This window comes from Cervus elaphus, chromosome 20 (assembly GCF_910594005.1).
Source record: "Cervus elaphus chromosome 20, mCerEla1.1, whole genome shotgun sequence".
NCBI lineage: Eukaryota > Metazoa > Chordata > Mammalia > Artiodactyla > Cervidae > Cervus > Cervus elaphus.
This window is the reverse complement of record NC_057834.1, coordinates 82,383,652-82,396,381: the sequence shown is the minus strand read 5'-3', so window position 1 is coordinate 82,396,381 and position 12,730 is coordinate 82,383,652. Positions and strand designations below refer to the sequence as shown.

At 36.6% G+C, this 12,730-nt stretch overlaps 1 long non-coding RNA gene across 1 annotated transcript in view; it reads left to right on the top strand.

Annotated features, from left to right (window-relative positions):
* LOC122676689 overlaps positions 1–12,730 on the top strand; it is an 83,286-nt gene that overhangs the window by 60,836 nt on the left and 9,720 nt on the right. The window lies entirely within an intron of this gene.

The window sequence follows — 12,730 nt, the reverse complement described above, 5'->3', positions numbered from 1 at the left end:
TAAGCCTTAACATAAAGGACAAAGGCAGTTAGTAATGAGGACGTTAGGGGCAGGTGGAGATTTTGACAGATTTCAAGTAAAGGGAATAGCATTTTACAAAAGGAAAAGCAAGGCGGGAACCAGCAAAGCCTCTTCCAAGAATTGCATGAAACAAATGCTACAGATAAACAAAGAGGCTCAGAAAAGCTTAAGATAAAAAGAGGCTTAAAAACTCTTGTAAAAGGCTTAAGATGACAGAACAAGTATTAGATTTAGAATTAATACTCAGGTCTATCAGACTCCAGAGCCCATGCTCTCCACATTATTGCCCCAAACAGAATGAAATTCACTATCCATATTACACATATGTAGCAACAGGATATGCCTTCTTAATTCTTAATTCCTTGAAGGTATTGTACTTCCCATAATATAGTCAATCTAATTTAAACTAGCTTCCTTTCCAATCACTCTATTGAAATAGCGCTTGTGAAGGTCAGAGACAGCCCCAGGTTGACCAATTCACCTCTCTTCTCATCTCACTCCCCATTGTCTGTGCAACTTTCATCTCCTTGAAACAATTTCTCCTCTTGGCACCTGTAACTCTTCCTACTCCTGGTTTTCCTTAGACCTCAGTGGCTGCTCATTTCCAGTCTCCCTTGCTATCTTATCTCTTGCACTACCTCTAATGCAGGAGTATTCAGGTTATGAGTAAAGACTCATAGACAGACTACTCTCTATATGCTTTCATTTCCAAAGTGAATTTATTCCAACGCCATGGTTTTAAATATCTCCAGCTTTGACCACCAATATGACAGAGAAGCGGCTCACAGAGTAGACTCTGAGCCAGACTTCCTGGATGGTAATCCTAGATCCACCGACTAACCTAAGCTGGCTTATCTTGGGTTAGTTGCTTAATCTTTCTGTGCCTCAGTTCTCTCATTTGAAAATGGATAGGAAAGTAGTAGCTATTTTTATATACAACAATCTTCCTAATAATTCCACTTGAATATCAAATCTCACATGTTAAAAATAAACTCTGTATTCCCCAGCCCCCCACAAACCTTTCCTCTTCATGTTAATAAATGTTGGTAAACCATACACTCAGGTGTTCGAGTCAAAAAAATCTAAAACCATCCTTGATTCTTTCCCTTTACTGATTCCCAACACCAGCAAGTCTTACTGCTCTACCTCTCAAATATTTTAGATTTCTCCTATATTCTTCATCTTCATCTTCGCTTTCAATGAAAAGAGAATGAAAGCTACTAACATTAGCAGCCTCCCAAATGTCCTTCCTATGTTCACTCTTTCCATCCTACAATGTCATCTACAAAGCAGTAAAAATGATCTTTCTTCAAAGGTATACTAGCACCTCACTTTTCTGCTTAAAAGCATCCAGTGGCTTTTCATGGAACTTAATAATAAGCATCCAGCCTCCACACCATGGCCTATATAGCCCATGTGACTAGTTCCTTTTTCTCCATTCTCGTCTGCACTGCCCTCCCTGACTTGTCACCGGCCAATCCCTGCCTCTTGTCACAGCCTTTCTCTGTTCCTTAAACACACCTTGTACTTTTCAAGGACTTTGACTTTTTTGGGCTATCCTTCCACTGGCAGAGATATTTTACCTTGAATCTCCAGCACTTATCAGACTGCCTGGAACATAGTGTGTGTTCTATTAATAGCTTTTTGATTGATTGACTGATTGATGGGTCTGCAAGTCAAAATTTTATTCTTTTAATATGTATTTTAAATTCTTTGGGGGAATTTTCTATATAAAGAATTCTGAAGTAAAATATTTTTAAATGTGCAGAATAATTCCTAAGCTACAACTTTAAAATAGGGATTTTGCAGTTATAAGCATGTGTGTATGTGTATGTACATATATACATGATCTTGGGATGTTTTTATGTATACGTTTTAAAAAGTAAGTGACTCACTGAATCCATGAAATTTGTTATAATCTGAGGTAACTATGTGTAGTATAGAGTTAGTCCCAGAATGTTAAATATAATTACTGTTTTTCCAAAATTAAGTACGAAAGGACACGAGCAGTACCAGACCTCAAGGGCACAGTGACACAGGGCAATGCCTCCTTGTGGCATTAACATTCCTAACACATGCCTGTCAACAGTCCCAACAGCAAGCTACAGAAAGCATGCAAATATTTACACAGAATTCATAAAATCCTCAAGCTTCTTGCTACAAAGGCTTCTAAAAGTAAGTCTCATATAAATAAGTGCTTTGGGTGTATTTTTGTTTCTGGATTTTCCTAAATTTAAAATCACATGAAAATAACTTTCCTAAAAGCATAGAACTGATGCATTTATTTGTAGCCATGACCTTTTTTTTTTCCCTGCTTCTGCCCTCACCCTGGTAAATGCCCCCCAGAGGTTGACAAGTATCTAAAGATCCATAAAACATGAATTTAATAAGTATAATAAATCATTTGTCACTGACATTTTTAAGATTTGGCCTTATCGAATTTTAACTGATAGGTTTTGCAGGTCCTCCTGCTGTTATATGGAAGCAATATAAGTTTAATATTTAGTTACTGCAACCTAAAGACACTGTCTTACTCAAGTATGAAAACCTTAAGAGGAAATAGTGTCCCTAAAGTATTTAAGGCAAGACTTTAAGCCACAAAATCCAGCAAAATTTCCAATTAAAGTTAATCACAATTAATTCTTTGAAAGTTCCACTTTTAGGTCAAGTGTCAGTTGTTTGTAGTCAGAGTTGCCATTCCATTTAATAGTACTAAAATCTCCCTGAGGAAAATTTCCAGATATACTAGTTCTCTTAAAGTCAGATATCTTTCATCTTAATTATTTTCAAACAATATAAACATTAAAAATCCACCATTCACACATGTAAAACTCTTACACTTTTACTTAGTGTCATTAAATCAGATGGAGCAAATATATCCTGTTGAAAATTATTCCTGACAGGACAAACAATGTCAATATTCAGAAACTCAAACATGGGTGATAAATGAAATCATAATGAAGAAACATATTGTACATAGAAAATATCTGAAGGCTAAATATGATCTCTATAAAACTCATCAACTGCCATAACCCTAACTAATCACTGGACCTCATCCATCATGTTTAGAGGCAGATAAAGTAATAGATTCCTAAGTAAAGCACAGACACGATTCTACCACTTACAATGTAAAATTGCCACTTAATGTATTTTTGTAAAATGTGCTTATGTTGCTCTCTCTTGGTGAAAAAGTGGTACTGTTCAAATTGATTGCTACTGATTTTTTAAAAACTTTTTAAAAAGGTTTTCTTGTTAAGAGAAACAGTTTGTTTTGAAACAGCACTTTCAGTACCATTTGCACAAATTGAAGTGCTAATTGCTAACCTTAGAAGAGCTAGGACTACTTTGAATAATTCTGAGTTTCTAAATTGACATGAATTAAAAGCTAGTTGGAGCACACAAACATGTTCATTTATGGACTCCCAGGAAATTTCACTTTGTAATAAACAGGGTACCAAAGAAAATGAATAGGAGGGTACTAACGACTTAAGAAACTTTACTTTGAAAATCTGATTTACTGACAGGTGAAAGTATTTGCTAGCTCCTAAGTGCTCTGTCATTTACATATTTGCAGAAACAAATTATGACCCATTTGAAAAGAAAACTTATTGTATGAGCACAAGTAGTAGCAAGAAGTCCAATTGATCGGTATAAAAACAAACAAACAAAAACTGTGATTGCCAGTTTTAAAATCAGAGCCAGCGGTCTGCTGGAGCCAACTATTGTTGTTGTTGTTCAGTTGCTAACTGGTGTCGACACTTTTGTGACCCCGTGGATATTAGCCTGCCTGGCTCTTCTGTCCACGGGATTTCCCCGGCAAGAATACTGGAGTGAATTGCCATTTCCTTCTCCAAGGTATCTTTCCAACCCAAGGATCAAACCCATGTCTCCTGCATTTCAGGTGGATTCTTTACCACTGAGTCACCAAGGAAGCCCCGGAGCCAAAGTTAACCGTGAATGCAATGTCGCAACTTCATGTTCCCTGACATAATTTTGATATTAGAAATCTGTCACGTGGAAGTATTTCCACTACAGAAACTGGCAAACACTATAAATGAGGGTTCCGTTTTTCTATGTGTGTATTTACCAGCATATCACTAGAATTGCTGAAGAGCATGCCAAAACGATCTTTTCCATTGGTCAATGACAGCTGATATATAATTAACAAATTGACACAAAACAAAAATTTTCCTAATTGCAATGAGTATAAATACTGAATAAGGAACCTGCCAGGGTAAGTCTACCTACTAGACACTGTAAAAGTGAAAATAATGCTAAATTAAATTATAGAATCTTGGAATAACCAAGCATCTTTTCTTCTCTTTAATTCATTTATAACTCAAGCAACATATAGCATTTTATTATCAGAATAGAAACTTCATAATTACCATTTCCACATTTCCACTCTTCCAAATCAAGAGTCTTTTCAGAGAGGCACTCTAGTCATACTTTAACCTGCATTAGTCAAATAGAGCTCAGTAACCTTTGGGAAATTTAACTTACCAAAATACCACACTCAACCGAAGTGAAAAAACATTTTATGTGTTTTTGTATTTTAAATATGAAATGGAACAAAGTAGATGTTCAATCTTATAAATGAAGACATCAAAGATACAGGCAAAAGTTGGTTTGACAAAGACTTGAAAATGGTGTTCCATCAGCCAAGCCCCTCGCGGTGATTTGGTTCCTCGTCTTTGGAAGGCAAGACTCAGGAACTTTTGAGAGCTGTCCTTTCCTTTAGAAGACATACCCATAAGTTTAGAGAAATAACCTCAAGAACTGTTACGATGTTTAAAACTGTAGAGCAGGACCTTCAGTCTATAAAGTTGTTGCTTTATTGTTTAGTGTCTAAGTTGTGCTGGACTCTCTGTGACCCCATGGACAGTAGCCTGCCAGGCTCTTCTATCCATGGGATTTCCCAGGTAAAAATACTGGAGTGGGTTGCCATTTCCTTCTCCAGGGGATCTTCCCAACCCAGGGATCGAACCTGAGACCCCTGCAATGGCAGGCAGATTCTTTACCACTGAGTTACCAGAGAAGCCTATCCATAAGATAAGAAAATTTAACTTCTGAAATATCAGTAGATCACAGTTGTCAAAGGCAATGCGAGGAACTCACAGTGCCTGGTCTGGTAGCCTATGCCTGCATTAGGTACAGCTCACTGTGTAGGGAGGATTATCAAATGGAAGTTTGATTGATTATCATAATTCCAGTTCTGTCTCTGCCCCCAGCATCTGTTTGAAGATGTTATACCTCACGGTGACTATTTTATTGAAAGGAATATAATATTAATTAATTAATGATTACTATAAATAATGAAGAGACTAATTGAGCAATAGTTCAGTTAAGTAGCTCTAACAATGTCATGAAGAATGACAGCAGAGCTATGGAATTGATACATAGTACCAGAGACTGAGGGCAGAAACACTGTCTTTTAAATTAATCTTTCCATGTATTTCCTCATAATGAAAACCAATAACAAAAGCATACTTTAGATGAAAAGATTCTAGAGAAGATATAACCATTAAAGCAGCAAGAGTTGTCTCTCTATCATTTAAACTTCAGAATAGAATATCTAGTGATGTAAGATTGCTGCTAATATTATTGACAGAAGAACAGGAAGATCATCATATCAGTAACACAGAAAGAAAGAATTATCACACTGCAAAGAACAATCAATGGGAATGCAATTTTCACTGTTACAAGTCATTAGGTTGAAGATATATGAGAATCAGCTTTAAATACAACATATAATCAGAATTTATTTTGGAACCATACAATAAAAATAACTTTTGAAACTGCATCAAATCAATAAGGTATTTACTTAATAAAATAAAAGCCTGACCTCCAAACAGCTATGATTGAAGGTAGTCTATCATAAGCAATGAAAATAAGACTTTATCTCTCTCTTTGATGACTTAAGAAATACACACATCAATCTTCATAAACACCCTATCGACACTATCATTATCATCCCCACTTTACAGATAAGGAAAATGAGAAACACTGTGTTAAGGAACTCACTCAAAATCAGACCATTAGGAGATGGTAGAATTGGGATTCAAATACTGACAGTTTCACTCCTGAGTCCTGCCTCCTGGCAAATGCATTACATACCGCTCATCATTTGTACTAAAATGAAACTGTAGAAAAATCCAAAAATCCTTTCTGAAGAAAAATTTTATTATGTTCTCCTCTTCCTACTATATACTCCTATTTGTAATCTAAATATTAAACATCAATTCTGCTTTCTGTTAAGCAAATTACTTATTGTACCTGGATGCCTCTAAGGGAATTCCATCTGGGAACCAGAGCTAAGCCCTTACATTATAGAGATCTTCCATGCTAACAAAAATAGAATGCATTTCATAGAGTTCCTTACATATCTTTCTGTTATTTGTCCTTATTACATTTCATTATAATGATTTGCTTAGATGACTTTTTCCTGTACTAGAATTGCAGCTCATGAAAATTGAGCATGCTGTCTTATTAATCGTTTGTTTCTCTGGTATCTAGCATAGCTCCTGACATACAGCTGATACTTGATAGCTGTTTGTCAAAATGGAATTACATGTCACAGCCAATGAAAGCAGGCTTGAAAGGAACAACTTCAGCCTGTATATGAAACAATCATTTTTTACACTAAATTTTTCACAACAATGAAGAAAATGTAGATAATCCCTTGATTTCTCTCCTTCATGCCTCATATAAAACAGGTCCAAAAGTCTGAAAGATTCCCCTCAGAAATTCTCTTGCCTCTGGATCCACACACCTCAGCTGAGGCCCTGGTCCTAACTTCAATCACAGTCGCAACTACTTTCCACCAAGCCCAGGCTTCCTCCGTCCACCAGGCCAGCATAGCCAACTCCACAAATCACAGACCCCATCTTCTTACTACTTGATTTTTTTTTTTTAATGCCCATTGTCTCTGCTGTGTAAAGGATAAAATCCAAACTCTTTTTATTTTTTTTAAATCCAAACTCTTAAGTGCAGCATCTAAGGATTTTGCAATTTGGCCTCAACTTATCTCTCTTTGGGCTTCCTGATGATTCAGGCAATAAAGAACCTGCCTTCAATGCTGGAGACCTGGGTTTGATCCCTGGGTTGAGAAGATCCCCTGGAGAAGGGAATGGCATCCCACTCAGTTATTCTTGCCTGGAGAATCCCATGGACAGAGGAGCCTGGCAAGCTATATAGTAACGGGGTCACAAAGGGTCAGACGGGACTGAGCAACTCTCACACACACACACACACACACACACACACACACCCCTCTCTTCATTCACTCAATACCCAAATTAAGCTACACTGAATTTCTCAGCTCTGCGAGTCTGGCCCTCTCACCTCTGATGCTCCCTGTGTCTGGATCTCTCTTTTTGGCTGTTGAAATCCTGCTCATATGTCAAGATCTAACTCCACTGCTCTCGGTGACACTGTTCCCAGTTCTCCCACCCAGGATGCACGTAGTTTCTGCTATGCTCGCACACACAAAACCCTCGCATCTTCCTTGTACCACCTGTCTGCATTAGTGCTACCTAGCAGGGACCCGTGCATCTCCCTACCTGGAACGTGAGCCCTGTTTATCCCAGAGGTCCATTCAGCGGCACTTGGCCAGTCGTAGGCCTAGTACTACTGTTTGTGGTGCTAACAGCATTCACCAAGCTCTGTTGAGTAAGACCAAGAGCAGCCCATGGTGGTGGTGTAGTCGCCAAGTCATGTCCGACCCCTGGGACCCCATGGACTGCAGCTGCCAGGCTCCTCAGTCCATGGGATTCTTCAGGCAAGAATACTGGAGTGGGTTGCCATTTCCTTCTCCAAGAGCAGCCCATATAAAGCCTTTATTTATTACGATTTTTCTCTACACCTGTTTCAGAGAAGGCATGTGTATGGTAATTCTGTGATATTTATACTTAGTATTTCCAAAAAAACAAATACTTAAGTCTGTTCCTTATAGAAAACTCAATTTTCCCTTCTATTCAATGTTTCCAGAGATCTCATTAGAGGATCTTCGGGGGAACTGAACAGCCACAATGTTTCCTTGTTCAAAACTGACCTGCTACACAGTGAGCTAGACTGCAAAGCTGGAAATAGGTGATGAGAGGACCTTGATCATGGCCCAGAGTGCCATGATCAGTTGGGGAGCTTGCAATCCTAAAATATCTCCACAGAATTGTGCTTCTCTGGGATGGTGGAGAAAGGCATCACATGGAAATAAAATAACAACAAAGAACATTTATTGCGGGGCAAGCACCAGGCTCAGAACCTTGCATAGACTAGGCCAATTAGTTCCCTCCCAGCACAATAAGGGAAAGCCCTATGCTACTATGAAGAAACTGTCATCTGGTATGTGAGGCCACTCTTTCAACCAGCATCTTACTTTACTGAGGATAAAAATATCTAGGGATTTTGGTTTTGCTTGGTCTAAAATCCCTGTGTAAATAATTTTAACTTATTTGTGATCTTGAGACTGGATTTTGTGGATACATAATAGGTGGTTTTACAGAATGGATGAAGATGATCACCACCTGGTAACAAGTTTCCTTCATCCCATTCCTATAGATACTGACATCCTGATGACACCCCAACAGACTCAGATCACAAGAGTCTTCTGATCATCAGTGAGATTATTTTTATACAATGAGGAAATGACAATACTACATAGTTTAATGCTTCCTATATTCCTCACAAAAAAACTCTCACATAGATAGAATCAGTATTATTTTTAAGAAACAAAGACCCTGTCCCACACAGCAGAATCAGGATTGGAACTCACACCATCTGTTTCTTGTTGCAATGGATGTTCTCTTACATAAGAAAAGGAAACAAGACGATAGATGAGAGAAAAAAGCTAAGGGAGATGATAAAGCCGACTCCAACCTATATAAGGAGCTTCATTTTATTTTCCCAAACCTTGGGATTACTTGGGAAGATGTTATGGTGCCATGGAGTTCTTTAAGAAATCTATAATCCCCTATTTAACTATGAAGTACCTAGGTCAGATGTGCAAACTGGTGTGAAAAATTCTATTATGTATGAGAAGTAAGATCAATATTAGAAATTTCAGCTCTAGAAATGGGCTTCTCATGGTTTACCAGGATGTACATTCTCTGGAGATTCTGAGTACCCACAGAACTGAGAGAAGTGAAACCATTTACTTGCTGCTCAGAGAAAATGGATATTATGTGGACCAAAATGCTGGGAAAAAATATCAATCCAAAGTATAGATAATAGTGCAGAAGTGGAATCTGCCTTTGCTCTTTCTATACATTTATGATAAGAACGATGTTTTAGTTAAAACAAGCAAAATAGGCAATGATTATTTAGTATTTTTAGAGTGAGAATAATCACATGGGAATAAGTGGAACTAGGGAGATGAAATATAAAAAATTAAAAGTAGTCAGGAAAAAAATACAAAAAAAAACAAATATAAGTAATCTTTGACTGAGAAACCTGAGGCTAAAATAAAAAACCAAGCTAATTCTAAGGAATTTACTTATTCTTTATTTGTAGTAAATGTTTCACAACAACAAGACTATTGTTTCCATTTGAAAGAGTCAAAAACATAATGGAATTAGCTAGATTTGCTTTAAAAAAAAAAACCCTCCATTTTCTTCCACAAATTTGAGTTTTCCTTTGTACATCACATTATGATGCAGAACATCTGCTGAACAAATACCAATTTGAGTTAAAATGATATTAGGTTTTGATGATATACCTATTTTTAGCCTAAGTGATTTTCTGAATTTACATTTTCATCATTTAATGAAAATGAGGTATTATGTGAACTCATATTTTCTTAGATTGCATTCAGGTTCATATATTTTCACCTTCATTGTCACATATTTTCCCTCAAATAAGACATATTCTAAATATAACAATATATTAATGTTTTTACTGATAACAGCATACTGCAGTTTTAAAAAATAAATTTTGTGTTTCTTGACCTTTTAAAAGTTATGTTATTCTAACATTAAAAACAGCAGCATCTATAATAGAACAGAGCTTGGCTAAATTTACATAGTTTTGTTATTATCCTTAAAAGCTTTTGTCACAACAGCGCCAATTTAGGTGGTTTGTGCTCATTACCACCTGTTCTTAGTACAAAATCTGGAATTTGCTTACTTTTACTGTATATTTCTATTACTACATAAAATACTACAGGCTGCCTTGCTGTAAAACTATAAAAATGGTGAGCGTCATTTCTGTGCAACAGTCTAGACACTACTTTCCAAGCCAAAGTTTCAGTATTTTTGATAACTACATAAAATAGTTCAGTTTAGGTCATTATAGTACCATTCAGTGTATAACTCCCTAAGTATACTGAATAGCAGTATTCTTTCTATATTTGTAAAGAGGGAAGCTAATTTGGCAATATTTCCTAAAGGACAAACAACTGAAAGACAAAACTTCTGAAGGCTTTTGAAGTGTCTATCATACTGCTTAAGGGAAACTTAAACACTAGGAAAAAATGGCTTAATAAATTTTGTTTCTCACAAATAATGTAACACATTTTTAATAAATTCTAGCTTTGTAGGAAATTTATCAGTCACAAATTGACCTTTTTTTGTTTATATAAGATTCTTTCAGAAGGCCAGCAAAGGCTTCTAGGTATTAATATATTGTCTGTTATATAAAGCTCTTATCATCTGCAGATGGGTACTGTTAGAATCTCAGTGAAGACAAACTTTTATGTTAGCTCCACCAGAATACTGAAGTGGGTAGCCTATCCCTTCTCCAGCAGATCCGCCCAACCAAGGAATCGAACCAGGGTCTCCTGCATTGTAGGTGGATTCTTTACCAACTGAGCTATCAGGGAAGCCCCTACATCATTAACAGTTTCTCATAAAGATTTGAATCACATTCTGACCACATCTTAAGCATTTTATATTACTTTTCATGTCATGATTACATTTCAAATATCTAATATAGCTCATGTTTACCATTAAGACTATTTATGTATGGCCATCTTTCTCGGGTCAAGACATTGCAGCTGAAATACTTGTTCAAATATTCCTCTGGAAATGGCCAAATTCTCAAGTGACAAGTGTAGTAAATTCTTGCACTAGATTTGTCAGTGTTCATAATTATATCGCAGTATATATTGAGTAAATAAATAAATAGCCTGATTCTTTTATTAGTGAATGACTTCATTTAGGTAGTTGTTTTTCAAATGTTAGTCAATAGAAGAATTGTCCTGGGAGGTGCCTTTTCAATAAAAGATCCCATAGTGAAATTAGTTTAAAAACTACTGTATGTTCCAGTCCCTTGCTGGAGAATCTTAAAGCATCTTAGAACACTAAAGGCTATTGAGAGGTTCTAGAAATAAAAAGAAACACATTCCCATTTATACACCCAATGTTTTCCACATTTACTAGACCCTGGTGATGGACATTTTTGTCACCATATTCTATATTTCATCACCATATTCTATGTGTATATGAATAGTCATTGAGAGAGAACTTTCTGATAAATAAATTTAAAGATCTATTATTCATCTTACTTTCTACAATAGAGCTAAGTGATAATTTTAAGGCACTACACAAATTTTTCCAGCACTTGAGATTATTTTGTTGTTGTTGTTGTTCAGTCGCTGAGTCATGTCTGACTCTGTGACCCGATTAACTGCAGCTCACCAGGCTTCCCTGCCCATGCCCATCTCCCAGAGCCTGCTCAAACTCATGTCCATTGAGTCAGTGATGCTATCGAACTATCTCATCCTCTGCCACCCTCTTCTCCTTTTGCCCTCAACCTTTCCCAGTATCAGGGTCTTTTCCAATGAGTGGGCTCTTCGCATTAGGTGGCCAAAGCAATGGAACTTCAGCACTTTTTTAGAGATTATTTTAGGATGACTTACTTAGAGTTTTAAAAGATTTTACTGTATGTATACTGATCTTTCAAATTATTTGATAAAATACGGAGATACTGAACTAACCACATTGGTCTCATGTATATCTGTCATTGAAAAAAAATTAAAAATTCAAAGTTTAAAGCTTTTTACAGAATATTTTTTACTTTGTAAAATAACAAATTTTAAAAAATATATTTAAAAAGTCAGTGTCTATGTCACTTTGTTGTCAACTTAAAAAAATAATGTATACATGCATTAAGGTTCCTGTCATATGATAGATTTTTCAGTTTCTTTATATATAATCATGTTATAGACAATGGTAATAGTGGTAATAAGACTAGGATATGCTTCTTATTGAGGATCAGTGTTTTAATCATGACAAAATTATAAATTACTGAAAAAAATAACATCATAGCTGAGATGCTGACGTACTTCTATTTGGGTTAGTAATCCTATTGTCATAATCAATGATGCTAGAAAGGTGCTATGCCATATTCAATGATACTAAAAATGCCATTTATAAATTTTAGGCCAGTCTCCTTTCAGCTAACTAAGAGAGGAACTGACGCCAATTTTGTTTACTTGACCTGACTTTAATAGCAGGTAAAGTTATCCCTGGCTTCCCAGGTGGCGTAGCAGTAAAGAATCTGCCTTCCAATGCAGGAGCCATAGGAGACACAGGTTCAATCCCTGGGTGGGAAGATCCCCTGGAGGAAATGGCAACCCACTGCAGTATTCCTGCCAGGATAATCCCATTGACAGAGGAGCCTGGTGGGCTACACCCCATGGCATTGCAAAGAATCAGACATGACTGAGCGCATGTGCACAAAGTTATCCTCACAGTGCTATTGTCAGTGCAGC